General features: G+C 37.2%; 1 protein-coding gene and 1 non-coding gene across 19 annotated transcripts in view; one reads left to right on the plus strand and one right to left on the minus strand.

The window, feature by feature from the left end:
* The window catches only part of CCDC169 (coiled-coil domain containing 169), a 112144-nt gene that overhangs the window by 79030 nt on the left and 16888 nt on the right, over positions 1–16226 (minus strand). The gene's annotated exons all lie outside the window — the stretch shown is intronic.
* Positions 6821–6925, plus strand: LOC143681848 (U6 spliceosomal RNA). The gene has a single exon (XR_013174904.1). It is a non-coding gene; the product is annotated as a U6 spliceosomal RNA (small nuclear RNA).

Consider the following 16226-nt stretch of genomic DNA (forward strand, 5'->3'; position numbering starts at 1 on the left):
CACTATGTATTAATAAAAGGGACAATTCACCAAGAAGAAATAACAATCATAAATGTTTATGTTCCCAATCAAGGAGCTCCAAAGTACATGAGACAGACATTGGCAAAATTGAAGGGAGTGATAGACATTTCAACAATAATAGTAGGAGACTTCAATACAACACTCTCCCCTATAGATAGAACAAACAGACAGGGGATCAAGGAAATAGAGGACTTAAACAGTTTGATAAATGAATTAGACCTAACAGACATATATAGGTCATTACACCCCAAAACACCAGGATATACATTCTTCTCTAGTGCTCATGGAACATTTCCCAGTATAGCTCTTATGTAGGGGGCATAAAACAGGTTTTTATAAATTAAAAAACACTGAAATTATTCAAAGCACTTTCTCTGATCACAATGGAATGAAGCTGGAAATCAATAGCCACCAAAGAACAAGAACTTCCACAAATATATGGAGATTAAATGACACACTCTTAACCAATTGGTCAAAGAAGAAATTGCCAGAGAAATCTGTAACTATCTGGAGATTAATGAAAATGGGAACACAACATATCAGAACTTATGAGATGTGGCAGAGGCAGTACCAAGAGGGAAAAATATTGCCCTAAATGCCTATATTAAAAAAGAAGAAGAAGAAAGAGCAAGAATAAAAAACTTAACTGCTCACCTAGAAGAACTAGAGGAAGAACAGCAAACTAATCCTGAAGCAAACAGAAGAAGACAAATAACAAAGCAGCGTTAAATGAATGGAAAGAAAAAGAACAAAAGAAAGAATCAATAAAACAAAAGTTGGTTCTTTGAGAAAATAAAAAAAAATTGATGGACCACTAGCACACAAAGAAAAAAAGAGAGCAGATAAACAAAATCAGAAATTGTGTGTGTGTGGGGGGGGGTTCCACAAATCCTGAAGAAATAAAAAGAAAATCAGAAGAGGGTACTATTAACAACTATACACCAACAAACTAGACAACTTAGATGATATGGACAAATTCTGAGAAATACAAAAACAAGCTACACTGACTCAAGAAGAAATAGAAGTTCTCAATAAACCAGTCACAAGTAAAGAGATTCAATCAATCATCAAAAATCTCCCTACAGAAAAAAGCCCAGGGCCAGATGGCTTCACAGAAGAATTTTATCAAACATTCCAAAAAGAACTAACACCAGTCCTGCTCAAACTTTTCAAAAAAATTTGAGGAAAATGGAACACTACCTAACTCATTTTATGCAGCTAACATGACTTTAATACCAAAACTGTGTAAAGATGCTATAAGAAAGGAAAACTAAAGGCCAAATCTCCCTAATGAACATAGATGCCAATATTCTCAACAAAATACTGGCAAATCAAATCCAACAACACATTAAAAAAATTATACATCATGACCAAGTGGGGTTTATACCAGGAATGCAAGGGTGGTTCAACCCAAGAATCATTTAATGTACTATAGCACATTAGCAAATCGAAACAGAAAAATCACATGATCATCTCAATTGATGCTGAAAAAGCATTCAACAAAATTCAACATTCTTTTCTGATAAAAACACTTCAAAAGGTCGGAATCAAAAGTAACTTCCTCAATATGATAAAGGATATATAGGAAAAACCAACAGCCGGCATCATATTCAACAGTGAATGTGCCAGTTTGAAAGGATTTATGACCCTAGAAAAGCCATGCTCTAATCCTCATCCCATTTGTAAAGACAGCCATTTCTTCCAATCCCTATTCAGTACTGTATGTTGGAAACTTAATTAGATTACCTCCATGGAGCTATGACTCAATCAAGTGTGGGTATTAAACTTGATTAGGTGGAGACATGTCTTCACCCATTCCAGTTGGGTCTTGATTACTTTACTGGGATCCTATAAAAGAGGAGACTTTTTTTTAATAGAATGCCTTTTGAGAATGACAAGAAAGCCTCAGCAGAGCAGACCAACGAGGTTGAGAGAACCACAGAGTTCACCAGCCAGCGACCTTTGGAGATTCTGAGAGAACAGAGAAGGATGATCAAGTGACACAGGACCACAAAGCACAGAGTCCACCAGCCAGAGACTTTTGGAGATGAAGGAAAATGCCTCCCAGGGAGCTTCATGAAGGAGGAAGCCTGGAGAGGAAGCTAGCAGATACTGTGTTCACCATGTATCTTTCCAGATGAGAGAGAAATCCTGAACCTATTCACCATGTGCCTTTCCACTTGAGAGAGAAAACCTGAACATCATCAGCCTTCTTGAATCAAGGTATATTTCCCTGGATGCCTTAGATTGGACACTTCTATAGACTTGCTTTAATTAGGACATTTTCATAGCCTTAGAACTGTAAACTTGTAACTTGTTAACATTCCATTTCTGGTGTGCTGCATTCTGGCAGCAGGCAAACTAGAACAGTGAGAGACTGAAAGTCTTACCCCTAAGATCAGAAATGAGAAAAGGATGCCCATTGTCACCACTATTATTCAATATCATACTAAGAAGTTCTAGCTAGAGCAATCAGGCAGGAAAAAGAAGTAAAAGACATCCAAATTGGAAAGGAAGAAGTAAAACTTTCATTATTTGTAGATGACATGATACTATGGAAAATACTGAGACATCCACAACAAAGTTATTTGAACTAATAAACAAATTCAGCAAGGTGGCAGAATGCAAAATTAATGTGCAAAAATCAGTAATATTTCTATACACAAGCAATAACCTAACAGGAGTCAATTAAGGAAAAAAATTCCATTCAAAATAGCAACTAAAAGAATCAATTATATAGGAATGAACTTAACTATGGACCTGGACATAGAAAACAAACATTGCTAAAACAAATCAAACAAAATCTAAATAGGTGGAAAGACATTCCCTACTCATGGACAGGAAGGTTAAGGGCAGTTAAGACATCTTCTACCCAACTTGATCTACAGATCAATGCAATACCAATAAAAATTTCAACAACCTACTTTGAAAACTTGGAAAAGCTAGTTACCAAATTCATTTGGAAGGGAAAGGGACCCCAAATAGCTAAAAATATTCTCAAAAACAAAAAAGTGAGAGGAATAACACTTCCTGATTTTAAATCTTATTATAAAGTCACAGTCATCAAAACTGCATGGTACTGGCACAAAGATAGAAGCATTGACCAATGGAATTGAACCAAGAGCACAAAAATAGACCACCAAATCTATGATAAACTGATCTTTGACAAGGCCTCCAAATCCCCTGAACTGGGACAAAACAGCCTTTTCAATAAATAAGCATGGGAGAATTGGATATCAATTGCCAAAAGAATGAAAAAGGACCCTTACCTTACACCCTATATAACCAACCACTATGGAAGACAGTCTGGAGGTTTCTTAGAAAACTAAATATCGAGTTGCCTTATGACCCAGCAATAGCACTACTTGATAAATACCTAGAAGAGCTGAAAGCAGTGACACGAAAAGAGATTTGCACACCGATTTTCACATCAGCACTATTCACAATCAGTAAAAGACGGAAACAATCCAAGTGCCCATCAACAGATGGGTGGATAAATGAAATATGGTATATACATATGATGGAATAATTATGCAGCAGTAAGATGAAATTACATCCTGAAGCACATGAAAAAATGCATGAGCCTTGAGGACATGCTAAGTGAAATAAACTAGACAGAAAAGGAAAGATACTGTATGATTTCACTTTTATGGCCATGGTAAAAGCAGACTCAGAGGCTTATAATACAGAATAAATACAGACCTAAAGATACATGGAAGCTTGAGATGGGTGACGGTTAGCCAACAAGGTTGAATTTAAATATAAGGGAATAGATAGAAGTGAAGGTGGTTCACTAGTGAGTCTATAAGTAACATTACCATATTGAAGGTGAACATGATTGAAAGGGGTTGTACAGACCCATGTGTCCCACCAATTAACACTATAAATGCAAATAAATTCTTGCATGAACTACTGCAAAAGTATGAATCTTGTACAAAGAGTGTATAATTTCAGGGTATAGAAGGAAAACAGCTAATGCATGCTATGGGCTATGTTTAACAGGAAAACATCAATTGTACCACAGTAATATCAGGGGTAAATAATTGGGGGAGGGACAAGAGTTAAGGGGAGGTTTGGATTTTCTATTTGGTGAGAGTGTGTTTATCAATTATTTTTCTCTTGGAAACAATAAAATTGTCTAAAATTGAGAGTATTAATGAACTGTTGGCTTTGGACATTACACATGATGTGCAATGGATGGAGGTGACTGAAGGATGCACTGACTGAGAAGTGGACTGGTGAACAATGGTGTAAGCATATGATCAAACATTGTGCTGCCACAAAAAGGAACGAAGTTGTATGGCATGCAACATTGTGAATGAACCTGTGGGACATCATGTGATACAGAATTAGCCAGAAACAAAACAGCAATTACTGTATGGTCTCACTTGGAAGATACTTATAACAGAATTGGGGCCTAGATTATAAGCTCTTATAGCAGTCACATTTAGTCTAGAGTGGTAATTATTATTTCCGGATTTTGAGAGGCTGTTTTATATATGTATAACCTGGTATTTAGAGATAAGAACAAAGTCAATCAGGTCGTAATTAAGGTAATTCAGATTACAGGAGTAAGGAAGACACTGTCCATATTTTAAAACTTCACCTACTCAATGAAACAAAGGAAGAGAGGTTTATTTTGTCCAGAACCTAAATTTCCTGTGGTACATAATCTAACTCAACTTGTCTTGACAGATCATTAAACAATCCACACAGGAAATCCAGAATAAGAATGAAAGCCCTTAATCCTGTATAGTTTAATGTAATGCCTGGATACATCCCAGAGTATATTAAGCAGATAATCAAAAGGTATTGGCAAAGTCCCTTGAGTGATGGGAGAAAAAAATATGGAACTGTTAAACTTTACCACTGGGGGATCCCCTGATACTATGTCAAACATTAGGGACACCCAAATCAATAGGCCAAGCCCTTGATCTTGGGGCTTGTTCTTGAGCTGTTTATTTATGTAGTAGAGAAGCTTAGCCTACTTATAGGTATGCCTAAGAGTTACTTCCTGAGGACTTCTTTTGTTGTTCAAATGTGGCCTTTCTCTCTCAAAGCCCAACTGTGCAATGAAAGCATTGCCCTCCCTGTTACATGGGACATGACATCCAGGGGTGAATGTCTCCCTGGCAGCATGGGAGATGACTCCCAGGGATGAGCCTGGCCCTGGCACTGTGGGATCAACAATTCCATCCTGACCAAAAGGGGGAAAAGAAGTGTAACAAACAAGGTATCAATGTCTGAAAGAGTTCAAATAGAGTCGAGAGGCTACTCTGGAGGTCATTCTTACATAAGCTTCAGTTAGACATTGTTACATGGTTTGTCAAATCACAACCAAAATCATTCCTGCCAACCCTAAAGAACACCTACGGTGTTATATGAGATTCTACAAATGTTCCATGTACTAGGGCTACTTTCTAGAAACCTACAACCTCCAGATGGGTCTCTGGACCAGACAAGTCCTGAAATGCAGAGAGGCCAGCCTCTCAAGAACATCAACATGTCCCATCCCCCATCTCATATTATGAAACCTCTTTCAACATGAAAAAGTTAGAATGGACATAGCTCAAATATCCCTAAGGAGTGAGATTAAGATCAAAGTAGATGGTGGAGTTGTACAGAGAAGATAGGGTTTAACAAATGACTATGATTTCTGAATCATTATATTGATATTTCTTTTAGTCTCCAGTGTCTTGGAGCATCTAGTAATAAAAACCTAAAATTGTGGAATTGTAACCCATACCAAACCCTGAAATGCATTCTACAACTAACTGTTGTGGCATGTTTTGAAATGTATTGCTTTTTTGTATTGGTATTTTTCACACACTCAAAAAGTAAATTGTTATGATAAATGCATAGTTATGATCCTGTGAACCATTGATTTAACACTTTGGATGATTATATGGTATGTGAATATATAATATAAAACAATAAAAAAATTTTAAAAGCCACAGTGAGGTATCTTCTGACACCCAGTAGAATGGCCATTATAAAAAAAACAAAACAAGTGCTAGAGAGGATGTGGAGAAAGAGGCACACTTATCCACTGTTGATGGAAATATAAAATGGTGCAACCACTCTGAAAGGCAGTTTGGCGGTTCCTTAGGAAGCTAAGTATAGAATTGCCATATGATCCACCAATCCCATTACTAGGTATGTATTCAGAAGTACTGAAGGCAAGGACACAAATGGATATTTGCACACCAATGTTTATAGCAGCATTATTTACAATTGCCAAGAGATGGAAATAGCCCAAATTTCCATCAATGGATGACTGGCTAAACAAGCTGTGGTATATACATATGATGGAATATTAGGCAGCTGTAAGACAGAATAAAGTCATGAAGCATTTAACAACATGGATGAACCTTGAGAACATTATGCTGAGTGAGATTAGACAGAAACAAAAGGATAAATGCTGTTTGGTCTCACTAATGTGAATTAACATTAATGAGTGAACTTTGAGAGTTGAAGTCAAGAACACAGGTTATCAGGAGATAAAAAGAGGGTCGATATTGGGCATGGTGCTAAAGGAATACAGAGTGGGCAATAGGATTGATTGTAAAGATTCAGAAATGGATAGCACAATACTACCTGATGGTAGCACAATAATATAACTACACTGAATGAAGCTCAATGTGAGTATGGTTGAAGGAGAAGGGCTGGGGGCACATATGAAACCAGAAGGAAAATTAGAGGATAAAGACTGAGACTGTGTAACTTAGGAATTCCTAAAGTGGACAACGATGGTGATTAAATGTACAACTAAAAAAAAGTTTTAAAATGAGGGGGAACAGTGCTCGCTTCTGCAGCACATATACTAAAATTGGAACGATACAGAAGATTATCATGGCACCTGTGCAAGGATGACATGCAAATTTGTGAAGTGTTCCATATGTTTATTTAAAAAAAAACTTCAAAATGAGGGGAAACAAATGAATGTTAATATTGGAAAGGGTTGAAAATGGATGATATACAGGAAAAATGCAATCAATGTAAGCTAGGGTCTATAGTCAACAGTAACAGTGCAATATGCTTCCACTGAATGTAACAAAGGCATTATGCCAAAACCAAATGTCTCTGGGTGGGTGGGTGGGGTCGCTGGGAAAGGCATATGGATTCTTTGTGTAAGAAAAGGAAATGTCTTCATATGGATGATGGTGGTGAAGCCATATCTATTTACTTAAGTTGGATTTATTGTGTGTAAATAAAACTGTTTAGAAATGAACAGAGAAACAAGTACTAGAGAAAATGAAGAGAAAGAGGTGTACCTATTCGCTGTTGGTAGGGAAGCTGAGAGGTGCAGCCCCATGGAGTGCAATGTGGGGTTCCACAGGAGACTAGCGGTGGGGCTGCCATAGGGTCCTGGAACCCCAGTGTTCACTATATACCTGGAGGAACTGAGTGTGGGGACACAAAAGGTCATTACACTGATTTTTATGGTGGCAGTGTTCACAGTTCACAATGGATGGAGGTGGCCTAAGGGTGGACTGAGGGAAGGAAGGGGGAACTGTAGTTTATGCATATGACAGACTACTGAGTGTCTGCAAGAAAGAATGAAGTTGTGAGGCATGCAACTAGATATATGAACCTTAAGGACTGTTTGTTGAATGAAATGTCAGGAACAAAAAGACCAATATTACCATGCCTCATCATATGGATTAACTAGAATATAAAAACTTGGTGAATTATTAGTCAAAAGCATGGGTTATCAGGTTGGAATCTATTGTAAAGGGTCCTGGATTGTAAGCTGTTACAGCAGTCACATATATTCAGGAGGTGTAACTGTTATTTCTAAATTCTGAGATATTGAGCTGTTTGTGTATAAGCTGGTCATTCCCAGAAATTTCGGGTATTTATGTGACACCTGAGACTCAGAGTTAGTGCCCTGAAGCTATGAAAGTCAGCACTACCCCATAGGAGAACTATTTAAAAAGTTGGAAAAGGGATCAGACTTCAAATTCATATGAATAAAACTGATCTGGAGAGGACTGGGGTAGATCAGAATACAGGGTAAGGGATGTTATCATCCATATTTTAAAACTTCAACCTCTGTGTGAGACCAAAATTTTTATTTTTGGGTAATGCATTACCTAACTTGTATGATCAGTTTAGTTGAACACCATAAGTACATGAAACCTTGAACAGGGTATGAGACTTTGTTGGTTTGTCCAGGTTAATGGGATGCCTCGATATATCCTAGAGTAATTTGGGCAGTGAATAAAGAAGTATTTGCAAAATCCCCTTGGGGGACTGGGGAGAAAGGAAGAAATATTCAACTTCCCCATTTGGACAATTCCTGATATTCTTGCAAGTAAGAGGGACAACCAAATCAATAGGCTGAACCCTTGATCTTGGGGTTTACCCTTATAAAACTTATTCCTGCAAAGGATAGGTTAAGCCTTCTTAAAATTAAGCCTTAGAGCCACCCTAGAGAACCTCTTTTGCTGCTCAGATGTGGCCTCTCCCTCTAAGCCAGCTTAGTAAGTGAACTCACTGCCCACATGCCCAACATGGGACATGACTTCCAGAGGTGTAAGTGTCCCTGGCGATGCGGAACAGAAGTACTAGGATAAGCCAGGACCTGGAATCATGGGATTGATGAGATCGATTGAGAGAGAAATTAGATAAAATAAAGTGTCAGTGGCTGAGAGATTTCAGAGTTGAGAGATTATCCTGGAGGTTATTCTTATGTATTATATAGATATCCCTTTTTAGTTTTTGGTGTATTGGAGTGGCTGGAGGTAAGCACCTGAAACTATTGAGCTGCGTTCCAGTAACCCTGATTTTTTAAGATGGTTGTATAACAATGAGTTTACAATGTGATGGTGTGATTGTGAAAACCTTGTGTCTGATGCTCCTTTTATCCAGGTTTGGACAGATATGTAAAAAAATATGGATAAAACATAAATAAATACTAGGTCGATAAGGGGTAAAATAAATTGGATAGATGGAAATACTAGTGGTCAATGAGGGAGGGGTAAGGTATGTGGGATGTATGAGTTTTTTCTTCATCTTTTTATTTCTTTTTCTGTAGTGATGCATGTTCTAAAATGATCATGGTGATGAATACACAAGTATGTGATGATATTGTGAGCCATTGATTGTATAAAATGTATGGATTGTATGTGTGTCAATAAAAGATTTGTCAACAAAAATATATTTTTTAAAAACTCCCCATTCCTTCATTGCCCTTGAGCTACCATCCCATCTGTCTGCTCTTCTTTACTCAAAAGTGATCCAAAGAACTGTGTCCTATCTCTACTTCCTTTTTGACAATTTCTTCTGGAAAACACTATGATTAAGGCTTTGTGTCTATCATTACACTGAAATAGCTTTTCAAGTTTCAACAATGACTCCATAGCACCAGATCCAATCTTCATTTCTAAATCAATATCTTTCTCAACTTTTCACCAGTATTTAACATAACTGATGTTTCCTTCTTCAAATAGTTTCTTCACTTGGCCCTAAGAAGCCATCTGTTCTTGGTTCTTTACTGTTATAGTTTGCAAGCTGCCAGAATGCAATATACCAGAACTGGGACAGCCTCTGCTCCTGGGGGCTCCTCACTTTGCTTCTCCAGGGCTGGCTTTCATCTCTTGGCTTCCCTTGGCTCTCTCCAGATTCTGGCTTGCTTAACATCTCGTGGTGACGTCTGCTGAGCGCCAAGTATCCCCAAACATCTGTATCTTGGTTCTCCATGTGTCAGCATCTATGTCAGCTCTGCTCGAAGTTTCTGTCAGCTCTGTCATTTCTCTCTCCAAAATGTTCCCTTTTAAAGGAGTCCAGTAAACTTATCAATGCCCACCTGGAATGGATGGAGTCACATCTTCATCTAATCAAGGATCACACCCACAATTGGGTGCATCACATCTCTGTGGTGACAATCTAATAAAAATTTTTAACTACAATATTGAATTAGGATTAAAAGAAAGAGCTACCCCCACAAGATTGGATTGTAATTAAATATGGAGCACTTGAAAAGAATGTATATCCTGCTATCTTGGGGTACAATGTTCTATATATGTCTGTTAGGTCTAGTTCATTTATCATATTATTTAGGTTCTCTGCTTCTTTATTGATCCTCTGTTCAGATGTTCTATCTAATGGAGAGTGGTGTGTTGAAATCTCCCACTATTATAGTAGAGGTTTTCTATTACTCCCTTCAGTTTTGCCAGTGTTTGCCTCACATACTTTGTGGGTCCTTGGCTAGAAGCGTAGTATTTATCTATGGTATTTCTTCTCGGCGAATTGCCCCTTTTACTTATAGTGTCCTTCTTCATCTCTTATAAAACTTTTGCATAATACTACCTGTTTGTAGCACAATAATGTAAGTGCACTGAATGAAGCTGAATGTGAGAATGATAGAGGGAGGAGGGCTGGGGACACATATGAAACCAGAAGGAAAGATAGACAATAAAGACTGAGATGGTATAATCGAGAAATGCCTAGAGTGTACAATGATAGTGACTAAATGTACAAATTTAAAAATGTTTTTGTATGAGGAAGAACAAAGGAATGTCAATATTGCAGGGTGTTGAAAATAGATGGATCATATTTTAAAACCTCAACTTCTGTTGTGAGGCTAAAGCAAGAAGTGTTTATTTGGTACAAAATTTATATTTTGACTAGTGCATTTCCTAATTTAAGTTAAATGGACAATTTAATTGAGCACCATAAGTACACGGAACTTTGAACAGGGCAGGAGCTTTTGTAGGTTTGTCCAGGTTAGTGTGATGCCCCAATAAATCCCAGAGTGATTTGAACAGTGAATAAATAAGTATTTGCCAAGTCCCCTTTGGGGAATGGTGAGAAAGGGGGAAAATTCAACTTCCCATTAGGAGAATTCCTGATATTCTTGCAAGCAGTGGAGACGATTAAATCGATAGGCTGAACCCTCAATCTTGGGATTTGTCCCTATGAAACTCACCTCACAAAGGATAGGCTAAGCTTACTTAAAATTAGGCCTAAGAGTCATCCCCAGAGAACCTCTTTTGTTGCTCAGATGTGGCCTCTTTCTCTCAGCCAACATGCATGCAAACTCACTGCCCTCCCCCTCTCTATGTGGGACATGACTCCCAGGGGTGTAAACTTCCCTGGCAACATGAAACAGAAATCTTAGAGTGAGCTGAGACTCAGCATCAAGGGATTAAGAAAACCTTCTTGACTGAAAGGGAGAAGAGAGAAATGAGACAAAATAAAGTGTCAGTGACTGAGAGATTTCAGAGTTGAGAGGTGATCTTGGAGGTTATTCTTACACATTATATAGATATCCCCTTTTCAGTTTATGGTGTACTAGAGAGGCTAGAGGGAAGTACCTGAAACTGTAGAGCTGTGTTCCAGTAGCCATGTTTCTTGAAGATGATTGTATAATGATATAGCTTTCATAATGTGACTGTGTGATCGTGAAAACCTTGTGTCTGATTTTCCTTTTATCTAAGTATGGACAGATGAGTAAAAAATATGGATAGGAAATAAACAAATATTAGGGGAACAAAGGTTAAAATAAATTGAGTAGATTGAAGTACTAGTGGTCAATGAAAGAGAGTGGTAAGGGGTATGGCATGTATGAGTTTTTTCTTTTTTCTTTCTTTTGCTGGAGAGATGCAAATGTTCAAAATAATGATCATGGTGATGAATACAAAACTATGTGATGATATTGTGAGCCACTGATTGTAACCATGTCAAGAATGTACGTTTGTTCATTATTTATAATAAAAATACTTTTTAAAAAAGGTCTATTTTGTCTAATATCAGTATAGCTACTCCTTTTTTTTCTTTTTGGTTACTACTTGTGTGGTTCTATCCTTTCAATATCAACCTATTTTTATTTGGGGGGTCTAAAATGAGTCTCTTGTAAACAGCATATAGATGGATCATATTTTAAAATCCATTTTGCCGATGTGTGTCTTTTGATTGTGGGGTTTAATCTACTAACATTTAAAGTTATTACTGTAAGTTCAGTTCTTAATATAATGTTATCTTTGGATTTTATTTTTCCTATTAATACTCTCCAACTCTGTATCCTTCTCCAGACCTCTCTCTCTTGTTTTGTTTTCAGCCAGCCACACTCTCTTTAGTAATTCTCATAGGGTCAGTCTCTCTTTTTTTTTTTTTTGTTATTATTTTTTTGTTGTTGTTATTATTATTATTATTTTTTGCATGGGCAGGGAATCGAACCCAGGTCTCCAGCATAGCAGATGAGAACTCTGCCACTGAGCCGTTGTGGCCCACCCGGCTCAGTCTCATTAATGAAACTCTCTCAGCTTCTGTTTATTTGTGAATATTTTAAACTCTCTCACATTTTTGAAGGTAATTTGATAATGGCTTAAATATATCATGCCACTGCCTACTTGCCTCCATAGTGTCTGATGAGAAGTCAGCACTCTGTTTTATTTGGCTTCCCTTGTATCTGGTGAGTCACTTTTCTCTTGCTGCTTTCAGAATTTTCTCCTTCTTTTTGGCATTTGAGTCTGGTTGGTATGTGTCCTGGAGTGGGTATATTCATATCTATTCTGCTTGGAATATGATAGGCCTCTTGGATTTGCATATTTATGCCATTTATAATGGTTGGGACATTTTCAGTCATTTCTTTAATATTCTTCCTGGTCCTTTTCCTTCTCTTCTCCTTCTGGGACACGAAGCATATATTTGTATACTATGTGTTGTCAATCAATTCCCTAAGACCCTGCTCAAATTTTTCCATTTTTTCTTCATTCATTCTTTCATCTGTTCAAATTCACTTGATTTGTTTTCTAGCTTGCTTATTCTTTTCTTCTGCCTCTTCAAATCCACTGTTATGCATCTCCAAGATAATTTTAAAATTTCATAAACCATGTCTTTTATTTCCATAATGTGTTATTTTTCTATATATTCTTTCAAATTTTTCTTATACTCTTCTAGTGTCTTCTAAACATCTTTTATGTCTTTATACACATGTTCCTTCATTTCTTTGAATTGATTTAGGAGATTTGTTTGCACATCTTTGATTAGTTGTTCTAGATTCTGTCTCCTCTGACCTTTTGTTTCTTTGGGCAATTTCTTCAGTTGTAGTATGGCTTGTGAGTTTTTGCTGATATCTGGTTACCTGATTATCCTGATGTGTCTAACCTGAAAGTCAGTTTCTCTCTCTTACTCAGGGTTAGTTGTTTCCTAGGTTTGTCAGGGCACTGCTCTGACAGAGTGTCACCTGTGTTTCTCAGACAAAACAGGGGGACCCTTGGCTGGAAATACCATCTCTGTCCTCATTTTCTCAGACTCTTTGTCCCTTACTGACCTGGGCCTTGGAATGTTCTCTCCTGTTTCCCAGACCCCCCAAAAGTTTACTTGATCATTTTCTGCCTGGCTAATTGCTGCTTTTAGAGAAGATTTTGCAGTTCCCTCCTTACTCCATTTTGGAAACTCCTCCCTATTGCCCTTTTATACTCCGTCCTCCCCAGTGGCTCAAGTCCTGACATGGGTCCTTGTGTGCCTGGGTCTCTGTGTCTGAATACAGGTGGGGATCTGTCTCACTGTGTCCCTGGCAGGAGGTGGGAAATCCCGGCTGTTGCTTCTGTGCACTTCCCAAGCTGCATGGAACCAAGTGAGAGGGAGAGGAGGGATCTTTGGCCAGTCTGGGGCAGAAGCTTCCTAACCTGATATTTTTCTCTTTCTTTGATTCAGCATTTGTGGGATCCTTCTCCAGTCTTTACTTTCTTCCAGAGCTCTGAACAAGTGAGAATTGTCCCCCTTTTTCACTGAATTTCTGGGTCAAAGTTTTCAGTAGCTGTTTATGTCACCATGCTGATGACATCACTCTGTTGGGAGGTTTTTGGTGATTGATTTAATCTCTTTACTTGTAATTGGTCTGTTGAGATATTTCATTTCTTCTAGAGTCAGTGTAAGTTCTTCATATGTTTCTAGGAATTTGCCCATTTTTCAAAGTTGTCTAATTTGTTGATACAGTTGTTCGTGGTGTCCTCTTATGATTTTTTTTTATTTTTGTGGGTTCAATAGTCATGTCCCCCTTCTCATTTCTGAATTTATTTGCATCGTCTCTTTTTCTTTATCAGTGTAGTTAAAGGTTTGTCAGCTTGATTGATCTTTTCAAAGAATGAATTCTTGATTTTTCAAATATTCTGCATACTTTTATATTCCCTGGTTGATTTATCTTTGCTTTAATGTTTGTTATTTTTCTTTTTACTTGCTTTGGGTTTAGTTTGCTGTTCTTTTCCTAGTTCCTCCATGTGTGCAGTTAGATCTTTGATTTTAGCTCTTTCTTCTTTTTTATGTAGGCATTTAGGGCTGGAAAATTCCCCTCTTAGCACTGCCTTCACTGCATCTCATAACTTTTTTCTTTTTGCATGGGCAAGCACAGGGAATGCATCCCATAACTTTTGAGACATTGGGTCTTTTGTTTTCATTGATCTCAAAATATTTATTGATTCCCTTGCAATTTCTTTCGTGACCCACTGGAGAGTGTCATTTAATTTCCATATATATTTGTGGATTTTCCACTTCTCTGCCTGTTATTCCTTTCCAGCTTCATTCCATTATGGTTAGAGAATGTATTGTGTATAATTGCAATCTTTTAACATTATTGAGACTTGTTTTTTGACCCAACATGTGACCTATCCTGGAGAATGATCCATGTGCTCTTGGAAAGAATGTATATCCTGCTGTTGTGGGGTGCAATTTTCTGTTTATGTCTGTTAGGTCTAGCTAATTTATCATATTATTCAAGTGTTCTTTTTTCCTCATTGATCTTGTCTAGATGTTCTATCTACCAATGACAGTGGTGTAATGAAGTTTCCAACAATTATTATAAAGGTGTCTATTTATTTCTCCCTTCAGTTTTGCTATGGTTTGCCTCATGTACTTTGGGGCACCATGGTTAGGTGTAGAAATATCTATGATTGTTACTTCTTGGTGGATTGACCCTTTTATTGATAGTGCCCTTCTTTGTCTCTTATAAAGATTTTGACTTAAAGTCTGTGTTGTCCCTTATTAGTATAGCTACCCAGCTCCTTTTTGGTTATTATTTGCATGGAATATCTTTCTCCATCCTTTTGCTTTCAACCCATTGCTATCTTTGGGTCTAGGGTCAGTCTTTTATAAACAATGTATAGCTGGATTGTGCTTTTTCTTTTAATGCATACTGCCAATCTCTGCCTTTTGATTGGGGAGTTAAATCCAATAATGTTCAGTGTTGGATTCGCTTCAGCCATTTTATCCTTTGGTTTTTTATATGTAATCGCTTTTTTGTCTCTTTTTCCTTTATTTCATCCACTTTTTCTGTGGAATTGATCTTTTGTGATATATCTGTTTTATCATTTTATCAATTTTTTCATTTCTGCTTCTGTATTATTTTTAAAATGCCTTCTTTGTGGTTACTGTGGAGTTTGTTTTGGACAACCTATGTCTATAACATACTAATTTGAAAAGATACCAATTTTACCTCAATAGAATACACATCCTCTGCTCTCATACCCCACATTTCCCCTCTGTATCTTGTTTTTGTCCCATATTACCTCTTTATATTTTGCATAACCATTATCAGGAAATACGACTTTTTACTCTTTGATTGTTTTCTGACTCTTATATGAATTAAATAGTGTAGTTATATCTTAAGGAAACTGTACTATTTGGTTTTGCTTTTATTCTTTTTTACTGTGGAAAATAACATATACAAATAAAGAAAGAATTTTCAAAGCATACTGCAACAGTTAGTTGTAGAATGGACTTCAGAGTTTGGTATGGATTACAATTCCACAGTTTTAGGTTTTTACTTCTAACTCCTCCAAGACACTGGAGACAAAGAGAAGTATCAATATGATCAAGCAGTCATACTCATTTGTTAAATCCTATCTTCTCTGTTATAATTCCACCTTCTTTTCTGATCTTTCTCCCAATTTTAGGGGTATTTGGGCTATGCCCATTCTAACTTTTTCATGTTAGAAAGGGCTGTTGATAATATGGCTTAGGAGGATGGAACTAGTATATTCTGGAGAGGTTGGTCCCTCTGGGTTTCAGTACTTATCTGGCTTTGGAACCCATCTGGAGGTTGTAGGTTTCTGGAAAGTAATCATAGTGCATCAAACCTTTGTAGAATCTCAGAAAACACCCTAGGTATTCTTTAGGGTTGGAAGGAATGTTTTTGGTTGGGGGTTGGCAAACCATGATAAGTAGTAATGTCTACCTGAAACTTCCATTAGAGTAGCCTC

This window comes from Tamandua tetradactyla, chromosome 4 (assembly GCF_023851605.1).
Source record: "Tamandua tetradactyla isolate mTamTet1 chromosome 4, mTamTet1.pri, whole genome shotgun sequence".
NCBI classification, from domain to species: domain Eukaryota; kingdom Metazoa; phylum Chordata; class Mammalia; order Pilosa; family Myrmecophagidae; genus Tamandua; species Tamandua tetradactyla.